Raw genomic sequence first — 18,052 nt, forward strand, 5'->3', positions numbered from 1 at the left:
TCTGGGGAAGAGGGAAGGTAGACAGTGTAGAGTAGAGGGAATAGAAACTGTCTTTAGAATGTAATACATGAAAGAAAAAGAAATGCAAAAGAAATAATAATAGGTCCTCTTTAAATTGCAGTAGGTCACATTATCTCTTTACATTAGTGTAGTCTACCATGTTTGTGAGTTCTTAATGTCTTTTAATCTCCGTGATAGTCTAACAAAGAAGTAAGCAAATTATTTGCTACAAAGTGTCACAAAAATCTAATAACAATATTTTCTAATCTTTTAATTTCAAACTTTTAAAATAATAATAATATCACACACATAAAGTGTATACAGTATGCTTATATGATAGTAATCGCTGCACACACAAACTGATTAGCTGAAGCGTCAATGTTTGGCTTCATCAAAGCTTCTCATTTCTATGATTGCTATTTAAAACCTAATTGACATTTAGAATGTACTATGTGACCAGAGATTTATAGTCTTTTCAAAATACCCATTGACTGATTTCTCTAATTCAGCTCTTTTATATTTTCTCTAATAAAAAATCTATAAGAAATTTAAAAACTTACCTATTTATTAACATTAAATTCTTCTCAAAGACAATTCTAAGCTTTTTAGCCCTTTCTGTCCCTCTTGGAAACCATACCATAACCATTCTTTCATTCTTATTCTATATTTTCTGGACAGCAGATATATAAAATGGTCCAAGACTAAACTTTTGCCAGCATAAAATGCCTCTTATCCAAAATTATTTTGAAAAATTAGATCAGGTCTCAGCAGAGTACTTTTCTGAATGTTGAGTTCTTTACATTACATACTAATGTACTACTTTGTAAAACTTTTTCTTTAAAATCACGTTTGCCATATCCTATTGCCTGCTGTAGTATTTTCAAAGAAACTTTTCACACAGATTCCCAGAAATGGGGCTCAGGCTAAGTTTATCAGTTTCAATTTGTGATCTATCCTTTAAATGCAGGGTATTAGAATGCAATGCAACAATTTCCTCTGTGATTTGAGTTAACAACCTGAAAAACATAAACATCTTTTGGAGCCCTTACATGTTGGTTGTCTTTGGATACTTCAATAATAGCAGAAGATGAAGTAAGAAAATCAAACACTGACTTATTCAAGTCTTATATGTCCTGATAGCTCTGCTCTGTTTCTGCATAATCCATAATCAAGATGTTGAAAAAGATTGTGTGTAAAGGTTCTATCAATTATAGGTAACTTTCCATAATCCAAGAAATTCTTTGCTCTTTCTTGATCTATGTTTCAGAGGACTGCAACAGATTTTCTAATTACAAGAGCATTTATTGTTGTTCTAAGTGCAGCTTTGACTAATGGATTCTGATTTCCTTAAAAATTTTGTTTTCATCTCTATACACATAAAAATTATTTCTACATCTGACAAAATGTTTAATTAGTGGTTATCGAATACATCATTATACAATTTTAGCAACAATTTCCTAAGGCAGGAAAAGACACTGGAAGGACTCTGGTCACATTCCCTGCACCATTCTTGTTGTTGTTTATTCTCTTCCCCAAACCAGAAATTAAAACTGATTCTGTAGTTATATTTAGTTAGTCAAAAAATGAGTACTTCAATATGACTCATGGCTAGAGCAAGGGGAAAACACTGACCTTACTCCCTGACATGTGTTAAAGCTATCAAGCGTGCACATACTCTCAGCCATGCGAGACTGTGCTGTTAGAGGTAACAAGTGTTGTCTTCCCTTCATTCTTCTCACACAGATTCATAAGACGGCACCCTTCCACTCAAAATTAATTCCATGAATAATTTGTTTACTTCTCTTGACTTTTTCACACTGCTTAATTATGCCTCTGAGCCTTATGATTTTTCTATTTTTTTCTGTCTCCTGCTGTTTCTATACATATAAACTGATTTAAATTTTCCTAATTAACAAACAAATCAAAAGGCAAAGCAAAATTAAGGAAAAACAAGCATGCTCTCATAAACAACCCGCTGCCATTCCTTTCACTGCCCATCATTGTCTGTATTTGTGTTCCCATTGCTGACTGTATATGATCTGTCATAATTTAGAAAGTAATATTTTTTGAGGTAAGAAATTCCTGAGAGACAATCAGTGTTCTCTCTTTACAGTGCAGCAAAGACACTCTATATCTGGGTCTATGCATAGATAGCAGCAGATGAGTAAATTTTATCTGGAAAGCAAGACACTATTAAAATCAGACTAATGTTTGAATTTGAAATTAACACTACATTGTGTCTCTTAGGAGAGTGCCATGAAGTCAGGCAAAATGAGCATGTTGCTGTTACTGCATAATTTACAGTTTTTCCATGCTGTTTCTTCAGAAATTAATTCTTCTATTTGTTGCTTATCATCTTCAACCAGGAAGCTGGTGAATACACTAATTATTTTGGTTCAAGGTTCAAGTTGGGAAGGAAATTGTGATTGGGAGATAAGTTTTTCAGTAGCAGAGCTCTAGCTAAAGATAAGGAGCAGGAAGCCTCCAGCATCAGCCAGGGGTGAGTGTGTGTGTGCACTCGCGAGCGCGAGAACACGTGCATAACTGAGGAATAAAGGTCCATCCATACTTCAGAAGTATGCCATTTTCATGCTGTGAGAACTGGACAGCAGCCATGAGAAAATCAGCGATAAAACGGTGATCCTAGTGCCGAGGAGGTCTCCCTGTCATAACAGTGTCTGTGGTAGCACCAAGGACTATGATTGTTTATAAATGAAAGAAAAAGCAAGTGTTTCTCACCTGCAAGTCACCTAAACAAAACTATTTCCTAAAATGTTGCCCATTCTTGATCTGGAGTGCTAGAATGGAAACAGTAAGGAAACTGGAGCTCTGAAAGTCTGGGGATTCTGACTCCATTACGGGACAAGAAGTACCGAACTCCAATGACCAGTGTTTGACAATTAGAGGTTTTTGCTTTGAAATATGAATTTTTTGAGCTAATTAAACACTTGCTTTTGAAAGACCACCCTGAGGGTCTTAACCATATAGAGACCCTCACCCAAGAACCGAGTCCGAGCCACTGGATGCAAAAGCAGGAGGCATTTTTTTTATTGCTCACAAAGGGCCTATGGGTGCTGCAGTCACCTGGAGAACTGAGCACGCCGGGCTGGGTTTTTGGGCAGATTATATAGGGAAGGGGCAGGCAGAATGGAGCATACAGAAGCAAATGCATAGTTACAGGGGTCTCATAGGTCAATTTTAATGAGGCCATGAGGTCATGTCTAAGACAGCTGTCAGTGTTCCGCTAGGTGCCTGACTGTTTGGGGACTTTCCATTCCTCCCCCTTAATCTTGTTCATGCGAGTGGCAAAACTCTTGGTGTCAAACCACAGGCATCCTGTTATACAGACTTGACGATAACATCTGTGCCTTTGTTATGAGCCCCCAGTGTTTGGTTCAAGCCTTGCTTATAATGGCATTACAGCAGCTAAACAGCCAGGTGGGGGTCTTTCACTTTGTTCCAGATACTAAAATAAGAACATTATGAATGCCATCTAATACATTTCTTTCTCTTCCTGGAGTAGAAAATATGGGTCTGCTTAACAAATCAGCAACTTCATTTATGAGGGTTTAAGGGCAACCTACAGGAGATCAGACTTGAGGACAGAGCTCAGAGAAGCGCCTGCATTCCTCCATTTTACTCCAGAACTCTGATCCCACATTTCAAGCTACATAGACAGTTGACCAGGTTAGATCTTTTCATCCTTTACTTTTTAAGAATGTCATAACTGATCACTTGTCGCTCCTCAGCTTTTTCCAAGTTCCACCCATTCCTGCCAAATTTTTGTGCTTTCTTAATTATTCATTTTACTTGTGTCTGCAAACTATTGCTACATCCCTACACAACAAAACCACTCTCACATAGAGCTGCAGAGGGTGAAAGACATTGTGTGTGATTTACTAGAGAATATCAGACAAAAAGTAGAAAAAACAGGAAGTTTACTACAAAACAGAAAGAAATCATGTGTTTTCTCAAAGCATAGAAATGCTTTTAATCAAGTACCAAGCATGTCTTCTGTGTTTTAATTTATCATGTAATAGGTACAGTAATAATTTTGATTTATTTTAATCTGTCTAATTTTATATTATCATTAAAAGCAAAAGACTATAAACAAGAATTTCACTTCCTGCAATGATTTTCTCTGGGAAGGAAATTGTTTTCCCAAAAATATTAAGGCATACATATTTATTTACCTATATTACCTATGTAGACATGCTAGCAATGAGACACTGGTCATGTCTCTCACTCCTATAAATGAAGCTGTCAGCAACTGCCACTGCTGTTTGTGTCCTTCATGAAACAACTACTAAAAAAAAACCACATGCCCCAGGAGAGCAGAGTGTCTTCTTTACTGGAAGACCTCCTCTACCAGAATTGTTAGGGGACATTATGGAACAACTTATTTAAAGTCCCCACTTTTCAAATCATTGCTATGCCACCCAAACTCATAAAACATTGAAACCTATACTAAAATAAAATAATATCTCAAGGGTTTTGGAAGCTATGGTGAGTGGATCATCTATTATGCTAGGTATTTCTCTCATTGCTGTTACCAAAAAATTCGCTAGAACAACTTAAAATGAGAAAATCTTTTTTGGGGTCATAGTTATTTTGTTTTCAGGACTAATGTATAATACAAGGGAAAGAATGGCAGAACTAACATGTCAGTATTATGATTCACCAGGAAACAGAGAAAGATAAAATAGGACAGAACAAGGGATAGTCAACGAGGACACTAAGTGAAGTATCTCTTCCAGCTAGTTTCCACCTTTTAACTCACTGCAATGGCATATGCTATGATTCCATCAATGGATTAATGCACTGATTATTTCAGAGCCATCATGGTGTTATTATCTGTGGAATGCCCCCAGAGACACACTCAGAAATGTGTTTTAATTATTTTCTAGGCCTATCTTAGTCCAATCAAGTTAACAATCAAGTTTAAATACCATCCCTACTTAAATGGGAGATAGAAAAGCATTCAATTACTAAAACACAGGATTCACATTTTCCTCAGCAATCACATAATTAATGACATAATAATCTTCTGGGATATCTTAATTCTTTTTTATGTTTATTCTAGGAGAAATAATTCTAAGGTGGAAAGATTTTGTTTCTCTGACCATTTTACTTTTAGGCTAAATTCTAAAATCTTGAAGAAACTGACACATAAAAAATAAAAGAAGAAAATGGAATGCAGAGAGACATTTTGCTTTGTGCCTCAATTCCAGTTTTGTCTTGATTGCTCTTGGAACAGATGTTGTCTTTATTTGAGACGCAGCCACATTCAGGCTTCATCCTAGCAAACTACTTCAGTTGTAAAGGATTTAAGAATAGAAATGCAAAATGACTCAGAATAAAACTGGGGAAGAAAGCAGAGTATAACGACCTCCCTCATTTCCCTGGGTGGTCTTTCTCTGGAGCAGGTTTTGGGAATCTCCAGATATAGGATCTCTGAACCATCTTTTAGGATATGCTTTGTTTGAATCTGGTAGGATCTTACTCTTCACACAGAGGTTGCTCTGCCCACCGGGAGAAACGATGATATGGCTTATGGTATGTGTGTGAAAGAGAAAAAGCATTGTTGGAGCCTGAGTCATTTATGAAAACTGAGTGTTTCTGAAAACTCTTTACACTATACTTGTTAGACATTACAAAGAATCTTTTGGCCATAAAATTAGGCATGAAGCTTTTGTTCACTCTGATGACAGTTAAATGTTTTCAAGGAAATAAGGAAGACAAATGGACGTGGAACAGTAGCCAAGTAGTGTCTGAAGTATTGCAGCACATAGTGTCCTTCCTATGTCATTCGAGTCTCTGGTCACTTTAAATTAGAACCAAGCATATTGTTATGCTCAGAGTCTAAAGCTGAAATATCTTTCAGTGACTTGAGATTTTATGAATTGAATTCATAATTAGACTTAATCTTTCCAAAGATGGTAAAATTATTTCTTGCTAAATGAGCCTCATAATTCCCTTTTCTTGCCAATTTGTGGTATTAGCTTCAGAGAAAACCAAATACCTTTAATATTTCTGACAAGAGCAAGCCTCAATATATACATTTTAAAAAATAAAGTTTTCAGGTCAGTAAAAAAACATCTTTAAAGACTAACTGGAGACCGACTTAAACAGTAGACATATTTCTATGTTCCTGAATGAATTTTGATTGATTTTTAAATATTCTTCAAGTTCCAATAGAAGGACCTGATTTAATTAATGCTTTCCAATGCTGATGGAACCTATAACCAAAAGTTTCTATTATATATAACATTTGAAGAACACAATACTCATTTATACAAAACAAAATCTCAAGTCTATAAAATGAACTGCTACATACTGGAAAAGGGAAAATAAACAAGCATCTAAATTACAACACTTAATTTATTTGCACCTTGTGGATTGAAGGGCAGTAGTGTGGAAAAATAAGTTACATGCTAACAAACACCTGTTTGCTAGGAACAGAGCAGGATAAATAAGGTACTGTGGCAAGCACTGACTTCTCAATATTATTGACAAGATAATGTTAAATGATGATACTTCTGTTTCAAATTCTTGGGTTACATTGGAGCCTCTTCAGTACTAATAATATAATAATGTCAGACAAATAAAGACAGTAGTGTACCAACCACTATAATTATAGCAGCAGTACATGTACTGAGGCTTTGTTATTCACTGTTCTAGTTCTGCGATTAAATTGCTGCTATACCTATTGTCATGAAAACAACAACAACAAAAAAAACCACAATAATATATGTGTGTCTTCGTAGATTCTTTTCTCAGACTAAAAAAAAAAAACTAATCTAAATTACTTAAAAACAAATTTTACTTTATTGTGAGCAGAGTTTTGTTCTGCTATAAAAATGAGAACAAGCGACCATTTTACTTCCCTGTTTTGATATCCTATTTTTGTAGCTATAAGTTATATTTAAGTGATTTTTAGCAAGATTATGGCTATCAAAAGGTTATTATTATTCTAATTATTCAAATATCTTCATGATTTTAATATATTAACATATTATATAATATTAAAATCAAAGTTTTGAAGTAGTTGCCTTATCATTTGTTGAGGCAAATAGAAATACTAAAACTTGCTCTAGTATAATCGTGGAGTAGTGATCTAAACTTATGATAAGCCGGTACTACTCTTTGCCTTACACAGCTTTTCCTTACACAGCTTTTCCTTGGTCAATGAGTGTAATTGAACTTTTTTATAATAAAATTCATAATCTAAATGTGCCTCTACAATGCTTGTGTACACATATATGTGTGCATGTGCACATTAACATACATACATATATAGTGCTGCAAACGCCTGTCATTTCCACATCTTCTTCAACTACAGCACCAACAGGTATTCTTACACATTCCATAGATTCTTTTACATAAAGTATTTTCTCCATTTCCTTTGGAAATCTTAGAAAAGATGTATTACCTGGATTCTGCATATAGTCTCTGTTTTGATCACATCTGAAAGTTTAATGCCCAATGAACTGATGCCAAGTTTTAGTATGATGAACTATTTTAAAACCAAGTGCATGTGTGCATGAATTTGGTCAACATTGACCTGAAACAGTAGAGATAGATTGATATGAACACTAAAGCAATTTTTATTTCGATTTTGATATTAAATTCTCACATGAATTTATCTTGGTAATAACTTCTTGCTGTTCTGAAGTTATGTCTTGCTTTCTTTTATGCTCAATATCATGGAAGCTTATTATTGTATGTTTGTGACCATTTATGGGCATTTTTACATGCCTGAATATAAGAAGATTCATCTGAATTTCTGTAAGTGAACAGCATTGTTAGTGTTCCGCAGGCATCATTGCATGTTTCAGCACTGAGAAGAGGATACTAAAACCTGAATAAAACCAGTACCACAGCCCTTTTCAAGACCTATAAACTGACTCAGAACCACCAAGATTTTATGTTCCAATTTATGATAAAAGATGAGGAAGTGGCAACAATTTCTCGCATTCCTTATACCACTGCAGAACTGATGCCAGTATAAATGTCATTTACCTCAAAGTGCATTTAGAGTCCTCCTCAAGCCTTACTTAAAAACTGTGACAAGAATATATTGTCTGGGCACCTAGCCAGCACCCAGCCCTACCACAGTGTTTGTCACAACATTAGTTTGCTGAGCAGGAAGCATGAGAAAAACCACTGACAGTAAGAGATGGCACAACTGTCACGTCTGTTCCTGAAGGCCTGGAGCATCAGAACAGGGGGCTAAAGAAATGCACTTGAAACCTGACAAGGACATGAATTCAGTGCTGGGGCTTACCTGAGAATATCTCACTAAAAAAGCTGCATGATGCAAGGTCTTTCTAAAGAAAACACGGAAGACAATGGAATCAGTGACATCAGCCCTGTCATTATTTCTCAAAGTCCAAGGCAATAACTGCACCCTTTATATTCTTAGGTAGGTTTGAAACATGGATGCAGTAGTAAGCAGAATGCTATTCATTAGCATCTGTTATGTAGGGCAACTTCTTAATGTTTGCGAATACTTACAATCAAAGAAAAAGCAGATATTCTTTCATTTACACATTCTGCTGAAAAAAATTAACTATATTCAAAATGAGGCTTTCTAGCTCCATCTATATGCCTGCAAAATTCAAGATGTTATTTTTTTCTGCTGTGTAGTACTTCATTATGTAAATGCACCACATTTTCCTTATCCATTCTTCTGTTGAAGGGCATTTAGGTTGTTTACAGTTTCTGGATATGACAAACAATGTGTCTATGAACATAGTTGTGTACATGTCTTTGTGGCATGATTGAGCATCTTTTGCATATATACCCAAAAGTGGTATTACTGAGTCTTGAGGAAGGTTGTTTCCTAATTTTTTGAGGAAATCCAGATACAGAAAGCCAATAATCACATGTACTCACTCATAAGTGGTTTTTAAACATAAAGCAAAGAAAACCAGTCCACAAATCACAGTACCAGAAAATCTAGACAACAACAAGGACCCTAAGAGAGACATACATAGATCTAATCTACATGGGAAGTAGAAAAAAGACAAGATCTTCTAGAAAATTTGGAGCATCGGGATCTTGGGAGAGGGTTGAAGGAGAGAAGAGTGACAGGGAAGGGAGCAGAGAAAAATGTAGAGCGCAATAGAAATCAATAAAAAGAACTGTATAGCTTATTAGTGTATATTAAATATGTTCAAATTGCAGACCATTGTGACAAACAAACATTACTATAAACATATATAGTAATATATTCCATTTTTGAAGTGGAATATTACTATGTAGTCCAGACTGATCTGAAATTAACAGTCCTCTTCCTTCTGCCTCCATAGTGCTAGCATATCCAGAGGAGAGGACTACTATACCTATTCAGGAAGTCCAATTTTTGCTTTTAATAATTTAGCAATGTAATTTTTTCCTGATTTAAATATAGCAGTGAAAAAGAAAAGAAACATTGGACTTGTAAAATAAATAAACTCATGAAATAAAACAGATGAAATCCCTAAGATGAAAGCATATTTATGTCCCAACTAGATCTTTTCAGAGTCTACAGGTATATTTGAGGTTTGTAAGATGCAATTCAAGAAACTTGGGTAAGGTCATTTTTTTCAAGAAATATATTAGCAACCAATTTATACTTATATTTTACTTTATTTGGAATACTCTGGTAGATACTCAGGATATCATTTTGAGATGTTAATCAAAGTATTCTTCCTGTGTTGATTTAAAACATGCTTATTTTAATTTTTTTTGAGAATTTTGTACATTATGTTTTGATCATACTCATTCCCTTTCCCCAACTCATCCCAAATTCACAATCTTTCCGTGTTCCCAACTTTGACATGTCATCTTGTCTATTCTCCCCTTCCAGGTGGTCTGTATATGTTTTTCTTAGTTAACCTGAACTAACGAGAGCTCACCAACTCCAGCCAGACAGAATTTGGGTAACAGTCACATGGCTGGAGCAGACTGCAGAGCCACAGGCAGTGACACCAGAATTTATCCATATGGCTTATACTTGTTTTTTTTGGGGGGAGTCCATTCTCTTTTGATGGATACCTTGCTCAGCCTAGACACACCCTCTCTGAGGAGTGGATGGGGGTAGGGGAAAGGTAGAAGAAATTAAAGGAGGGGAGAGAGTGGGCACTGGGATTGGTGTGTAAAATGAAATAGTTTGTTTTCTTTTTAAATAAAATAAAATAAAATAAAAAGCTCAAAATTATTAAATAATTCTTATGCAATGCTTGAGATGAGAAGCAATTATATGCAATAATTATTGTCACATGTGGGTGTGATATAAATTACCCATTTGTGGCTAAGAATCTAAAGTCTCATATTCTTATACTTTGATCCATTCATTGTAAGAATCTGTGTCCTTTGATGAGAGTTGACTGATTCATTAATCTATAGGCAAATCATTCAGTTTAATACAATGTCCATTTAGCAGAATAATGGGAGTAGGTTCTCCCTGGGTCTTATAGTTTGTCTATTAGAGGTTCTTTGCTCAAATAGTGGTACTAGTTATGGGTTTCATCTTGTGGTGTACACTATAAGTCCAGCCAGTAAGTGAATGGTTACTTCTATATTTATGCCACTATCGCAAAAGTGGGTATGTCCACCAGACTGTCTTAGAGTTCACAAATAATCATTTTAAAATTATTGGTTTTATTATGCTTATTTAATTTGTACAGGGTATGGAGTCCTACCATGTCAGTTGCATGCACTTCATAGCACAACTTGTATGAGTCAATTCTCTTTTTGTAACATTTGAGTACCAGGTAGTGAACTTGTGTGTCATACATGGTGGCAGCCACTTTGCCTGCTGTGGAATTGCATTAATCCAAATTTAAATGATTTTTACAATAACAGATTTTTATTATTGTAAACATTTCTACGAATTTGAAGCAATCAGATTCAAATTCCCTAAATAATTTTATTTAGATTATTAAAATATTTAAATTTTATTTAAATTATTATAAAAATTAAATAAATCCCTAAATAATTTTATTTCACATTTCTTATTATTTCAAGAACAGTGAGTATAGACCAGAATCTTTCACATTGTAGTTTGTTGTACAGATTTGAATTCTGGCATTTTTCCAGTGATTACAGTACAAAGTGAAAAGTCATAGCTTCCTTGAGATGATGCAAGTTCATTGAGCTACGTTCTGAATTCACCTCACTATCAGAAAATTAGTAATTAATGGTCCATTTTTTTCTTTACTTACTGAGGTTGAAAGCTCAGCCTTATATCAGTTATTATTTGCTTTGATATTTTATTATAATTCTCTTTTAATACCCCAAACTAAACCTTTGCAGTAAAACAGGTATTTTTGTTTATTTCTATAATGACTTTTACATATACCTCACCTTCTCCCAAAGAAAAAGCATATCTAAAAGTGTAATTGGATGAATTTGATGGTAGTGAGTGCAGAATTTCAAATTATCCTTGTTTTTGCTGATTTTAAGATCAGTTGTACATTAAAGAAATCTTTCATTATCTAAAATATATTTTTTCAGGGTAACTTCTGATTTCCTAATGCAAAGTTCCCACACTTCTCTAGATCTCCTATTCTTGTCTCCCATCTCTTTCCATCATGAAATGTTTTAGTAGCATCACCAGATTTTAGACAATAATTATCTATACCATGTTTATTGGTAAATGAAATTTCAATTAGTAGCATACTGATATATGGAAATAGTAACTCTTCTTCCAAAGATTTCAATGTCATTTTATAAACTCACATTATGTACTTTATTTATTTCAGGTTTTCCAATTGTCACCTCTCAAAGAAAAATCTTAGCAAGACTCAGTAATCATAATATTATTTTAATATGTAGTTTACTTCTGCTATTCTATTCATTCCCATAGATATACCACTTTAGTATACAGGCACTGAATGAAGGAATCAACTGCTAGAAACACAACTGCTATGAATGAGTTGTTAGAATTCTGATATGCATCTATGATAGTCCCATGAGGAGCTCTTTTTTTCTCACTGACTATTTCTCACTGTGGCAGTGCTCTGCTGAAATTCCGTCCCTCATGCTTTTAGAAGATCTATAAGCACACAGAAGTCTACTTCTCCTTTCTTGTACTTCATATACACAATATCAAAACATTTTCTTTTGAAGTATGTGAATTCAGGATTGCATGCCATTATTTTTGATTTATCTCAATATCTATCATTATATGCCACATGATGAGACAAGGAAAAACTCATCAATGCATGAACTGATTACCAGTGTGGTTGTTATGAATATTGATTATTTTCACAAGCCAGAGAATACTAAGTGCATTAATTCACAGATTGCTATCGTATTTCTGGAGCAGTTATTTTAAGAATTACATTTATAATTTTAAAAGAGTCTCAGGTTTTAAAACACTTTTTTCTACTCTGCAGCATAGTATATATCAAGCAGACATTACTTTTGAATGAGCTATTGCCTTATACTCTGCATTTCCTTTTTGTCTTCTAAATAGTAGTTCTGGCAGTTTTTTGATATTTGAAAAAAGTCAAGTGGCTTTGATATTTCTGATTTTAACTAAAAACAGAAAAAAAACAGTTTCCCTATACCTTAGACACCTTCTAGCCTTATTTGTGATAATGATTTCTTTTGCCTAAAAATTTTCTTCAAGTTTTATTTTGCAAGCATGTGAGTTATGCTCTTGAAATGCATAAATTGTATGCAACAGGCTTTTGCGTCTCTACTGTGTAAAAATGTTACTATGACACACTGCTTAATTAGAAAAGTGAGCCTTTAACAGTAAAAATCTATCTCTAAAATTCTCTGAATCAAATTCACTTACATACATTACAAATGTATTTATATAACAGGAAAACTTTTAAGTTAAAAGGCATTAAGTTGCTTTGTTATGAGAATTGTTCATTAACATCCATACTTTCATATACTTTTCTCTTAATGAGAGGACTTTCCAATGCAGAGTAAATGTAAACCATACATAAGAATCCCATTTATTTTTTTCTTCTAATATTTGTAGAAGAGGCTACTATAGTATATTTTCATATTCCTTTCCCACTTTATTTTTTTTTCTTTTTCTCTTTACTTCCCTGCTCCCATAACCATCATTCCTCCCTCCACCACTCCCATTCCCCCAAGCCATCCCCAATCCTCCACTCTCCCCTCTCCCTAACCATCTCCCCTTGCTTCCACCCTCCACCCCCGTGCACCCAAGTTTGCCTGGCAATCTTGCCTACTTCTAATATCCATGAGGATAGCTCTATGATTTTCTTCAGGTTAACCTTCTTATTCACCTTCTCTAGGATCACAAATTATAGACTTAAAGACCTTTAACTATGGCTAGAATCCACTTATGAGTGAGTACATACCATATTCCTCTTTTTGGGTCTGGGTTACCTCACTCAGTAAAACGTTTTCTATGCCCATCCATTTGCATGCAAAATTCAAGATGTCATTGTTTTTTACCGCTGAGTAAAACTCTAATGTGTATATGTTCCACACTTTTTTTAACCATTCTTCTATTGAGGGACACCTAGGTTGTTTACATGTTCTGGCTATTACAAATAATGCAGGTATGAACATAGTTGAACAAATACATTTGTAGTATGATAGGGCATCTCTTGGGTATATTCCCAAGAGTGTAATTGCTGGGTCCTGAGGGAGGTTGACTCCCAGTTTCCTGAGAAACCGCCACACTGATTTCCACAGTGGCTGTACAAGATTGCATTCCCACCAACAATGGATGAGTGTTCCCCTCATTCCACATCCTCTCCAGCATAGGCTATCATTGGTGTTTTTGAGTTTAGCTATTCTGACAGGTGTAAGATGGTATCTCAAAGTGGTTTTGATTTGCATTTCCCTGATCGCTAAGGAGGTTGAGCATGTCTTTAAATGTTTTCTGGCCATTCGAAGTTCATCTGTTGAGAATTCTCTGTTCAGTTCAGTACCCCATTTTTTAATTGGGTTAATTAGAGTTTTAGTGTCTAGTTTATTGAGTTCTTTGTATATTTTAAATATCAAAACTTTGTCTGATGAGGGGTTGGTGAAGATCTTTTCCCAGTCCGAAGGTAACCTTTTTGTGTTACTGACAGTGTCCTTTGCTTTACAAAAGCTTCTCCGTTTCAGAAGGTCCCATTTATTCATTGTTTCTCTTATTGTCTGTGCTACTGAGGGGTTCTACTTAGGAAGTGGCCTCCTGTGCTTTTATATTGTAGACTACTTCCCACTTTCTCTTCTATCAGGTTCAAAGTAGACAGATTAATGTTGATGTCTTGATTCCATTTGGACTTGAGTTTTGTGCATGATGATAGATATGGATCTACATTCATTCTTCTACAGGTTGACATCCAGTTATGCCAGCATCATTTGTTAAAGATGCTTTTCTTCTTCCATTGTATACCTTTAGCTCCCTTGTCGAAAATTAGGAGTTCATAGGTTTGTGGGTTAATATCCGGGTCTTCTATTCAATTCCATAGGTCGACTTCTCTGTTCTTATGTCAATACCAAGCTGATTTCAATACTGTAGCTCTGTAATAGAGTTTGAAGTCAGGGATGGTAATGCCTCCAGAAGTTCCTTTATTGTATAAGATTGTTTTGGCTATCCTGGGTTTTTTGTTTTTCCATATAAACTTGATTATCTTTCTCTCAAGGTCTGTGAAGAAGTTTGATGGGATTTTGATGGGGATTGCATTGAATCTATAGATTGCTTTTGGTAGAATTGCCATTTTTACTATGTTGATTCTCCCAATCCAAAATCAGGGGAGGTCTTTCCATTTTCTGGTATCTTCCTCAATTTCTTTCTTCAAAGACTTAAAGTTCTTGTCAAATAGGTCTTTCATTCTTTGGTTAGAGTTACCCCAAGATATTTTATGCTATTTGTGGCTATCGTGAAAGGTGATGTTTCTCTGATTTCCCTCTCTGCTTCTTTATCCTTTGTGTATAGGAGGGCAATTGATTTTTTGGGAGTTGATCTTGTATCCTGCCACATTACTAAAGGTGTTTATCAGCTGTAGGAGTTCTTTGGTAGAGTTTTTGGGGTCACTTATGTACACTATCATATCGTCAGCAAATAACGAAAGTTTAACTTCATCCTTTCCAATTCGAATCCCCTTGATCTCCTTATGTTGTCTTATTGCTATTGCTAGAACTTTAAGCACTATATTAAAGAGGTATGGAGAGAGTGGACAGCCTTGTTGTGTTCCTGATTTTAGTGGAAAGGCTTTGAGTTTCTCTCCATTCAATTTGATGTTAGCTGTCGGCTTGCTGTATATTGCTTTTATTATATTTAGGTAAGATCTTTGTATCCCCAGTCTCTCCAACACCTTTATCAAAAATTGGTGTTGAATTTTGTCAAATGCTTTTTCAGCATCCAATGAAATGATCATATGGTTTTTTTCTTTCAGTTCATTTATATGATGGATTACATTGATGGATTTGTGTATGTTGAACCAGCCCTGCATCTCTGGGATGAAGCCTACTTGATCATAATGGATAATTTTTCTAATGTGTTCTTGGATTCGGTTTGCCACTATTTTATTGAGAATTTTTGTGTGGATGTTCATGAGTGAGATTGGCCTGTAATTCTCTTTCTTGGTTGTGTCCTTGTGTGGTTATGGTATCCGGGTAACTGTAGTTTCATAAAAGGAGTTTGGCAATGACTCTTCTGTTTCTATATTGTGGAATACGTTAAGGAGTATAGGTATTAGCTCTTCCTGGAAGTTCTGGTAGAATTCTGCATTGAAACCATCTGGTCCTGGGCTTTTTTTGGTAGAGAGATTTTTGATAACAGCTTCTAGTTCTTCACGACTAACAGGTCTATTTAGATTGTTCACCTTGTCTTGGTTCAACTTTGGTATATGTACTTATCTAAGATAAGATATGGTACTTATCTAAAAATTGTCCATTTCTTTTACATTTTCCATATACATACTTTGGTATATGTACTTATCTGAGATAAGATATGGTACTTATCTAAATATTGTCCATTTCTTTTACATTTTCCAACTTTGTGGCATATAAACTTTTGTAGTAAGATCTAATGATTCTCTGAATTTCCTCTATGTCTGTGGTTATGTCCCCCTTTTCATTTCTGATCTTATTAATTTGTATATTCTCTCTCTGCCGTTTGATTAGTTTGGATAGGGCTTTGTCAATCTTGTTGACTTTCTCCAAGAACCAGCTTTTTGTTTCATTAATTCTTTCGATTGTTTTCTGTGTTTCTATTTTGTTGATTTCAGCCCTCCGTTTGATTATTTCCAGTCTTCTATTCTTCCTGGGTGAATCAGCTTCTTTTTTTTCTCGAGCTTTCCAGTGTGCGGTTAATTCTCCAATGTGTGCTTTCTCCGTTTTCTTTAATTGGGTACTTAGTGCTATGAACTTTCCTCTTAGTACTGCTTTCATAGTGTCCCATAGGTTTGAGTATGTTTTGTCTTTATTTTCATTAAATTCAAGGAAGACTTTAATTTCTTTCTTTATTTCTTCCTTGACCCAGGGTTGATTTAATAGTTGACAGGTCAACTTCCATGATTTGTTGGCTTCCTGGGGGTAGCATTGTCTTTGAATTCCAACTTTAATCCATGGTGATCTGACAAGACACAGGTGGGTACTAATATTTTTTTGTATCTGTGGAAGTTTGCTTTGTTACCAAGTATGTGGTCAATTTTTTAGAAGGTTCCATGGGCAGCAGGGAAGAAGGTATATTCTTTCCTATTTGGGTGAAATGTTCTATAGATATCTGTTAATTCCATTTGATTCAATACCTCCAATAATTCTCTAATTTCTCTTTTGGGTTTCTGTCTGATTGATCTGTCCATTGGTGAGAGAGGTGTGTTGAAGTCTCCTACTATTAGTGTGTGTGGTTTGATGACTGCCTTGAGTTCTAGAAGTGTTTCTTTTACATAAGTGGGTGCCTTTATATTAGGGGCATAGATATTCAGGATTGAGACTTCCTCCTGATGAATTATTCCTGTTATGAGTATGAAATGTCCATCTCTATCTCTTCTGATAGATTTTAGTTTGAAGTCAATTTTGATAGATATTAGAATGGACACACCCGCTTGTTTCTTAGGTCCATTTGCTTGGAAAACCTTTTCCCACCCCTTTTCTCTGAGTAGATGTCTGTCTTTGTGGTTGAGGTGTGTTTCTTGTAAACAGCAGAATGTTGGATCCTGTTTTCGTATCCAATCTCTAAGTCTGTACCTTTTTATAGGTGAGTTGAGTCCATTGATATTAAGTGATATTAATGACCAGTGATCGATGACTCCGGTCATTTTTTTGGGTAGTAGAGTGTATGTGTTTTCCTTCTTTGAGTTGTGCTTGTGAAGGGTCGGTAGATGTCTGAATTAATGTAGGCAGTGTTGGGAATGTTGGATTCCTTGGGTTGTGATTTGCCTTCTAATACTCTCTGTAAGGCTGGATTTGTAGCTACGTATTGTTTAAATTTGTTTTTATCCTGGAATATTTTGTTTTCTCTGTTGATAGAGAAACTTTAACTTTTTTTTCATTTCTCCAATCTGATTTCTCACTATTTAGAACAGAGTTCCCTAACAATATACCTCTTTAAGAAAAGTCCAATTTAAATTTACCAGAATTTGTGAAAGATTGCATTAGACGACCAAGTATGTCTAAGTTATTCTATTCATAATAAATTAATTTACTTCTTAATACTTTATGTAAGGTATAAACAATGCAGATTACATGGACCTGCTATTCACTAATAAGTGCAAATTCACTGAAAGGACTGACATAGAATTTTGAAATGTGTTAATACTTCTTTTCTATAATCAAGTTATGTCATATTATAAAGTCAAATTAATAGCTAAGACAAAGTGTATGTTCTTTATTTGGTTATGCAATTTTGCTTCAAGAAGGTTTAAGTCACATATGTGGCAAGAGGTAATTTCAAGAAATTATCTTGAGTTAAAATAATGAATTGGAGAAATTCTCTTTTGCCAAAAAAATAATCAGACAAATAATTTGTTTTTAAGTATGTCAGCTATTAATGAAAACAATATAAAATTTCATGAATATTTTCCAATTTTAAAAATATGAGTGACTTAATAGCATTTGGGAAATATTGGCTTTTAAA

At 34.7% G+C, this 18,052-nt stretch overlaps 1 long non-coding RNA gene across 1 annotated transcript in view; it reads left to right on the top strand.

Moving 5' to 3' along the window:
- The first annotated feature begins 3,565 nt into the window (after positions 1–3,565).
- Positions 3,566–18,052, top strand: part of LOC146895017 (uncharacterized) — a 58,833-nt gene continuing 44,346 nt past the window's right edge. Inside the window, exon 1 of the long non-coding RNA XR_015001177.2 lies at positions 3,566–3,687. This is a non-coding gene — a long non-coding RNA (uncharacterized LOC146895017). The remainder of the gene's footprint in view (positions 3,688–18,052) is intronic.

The sequence above is a fragment of the Myodes glareolus genome, chromosome 5 (assembly GCF_982192425.1).
Source record: "Myodes glareolus chromosome 5, mMyoGla1.1, whole genome shotgun sequence".
NCBI lineage: Eukaryota > Metazoa > Chordata > Mammalia > Rodentia > Cricetidae > Myodes > Myodes glareolus.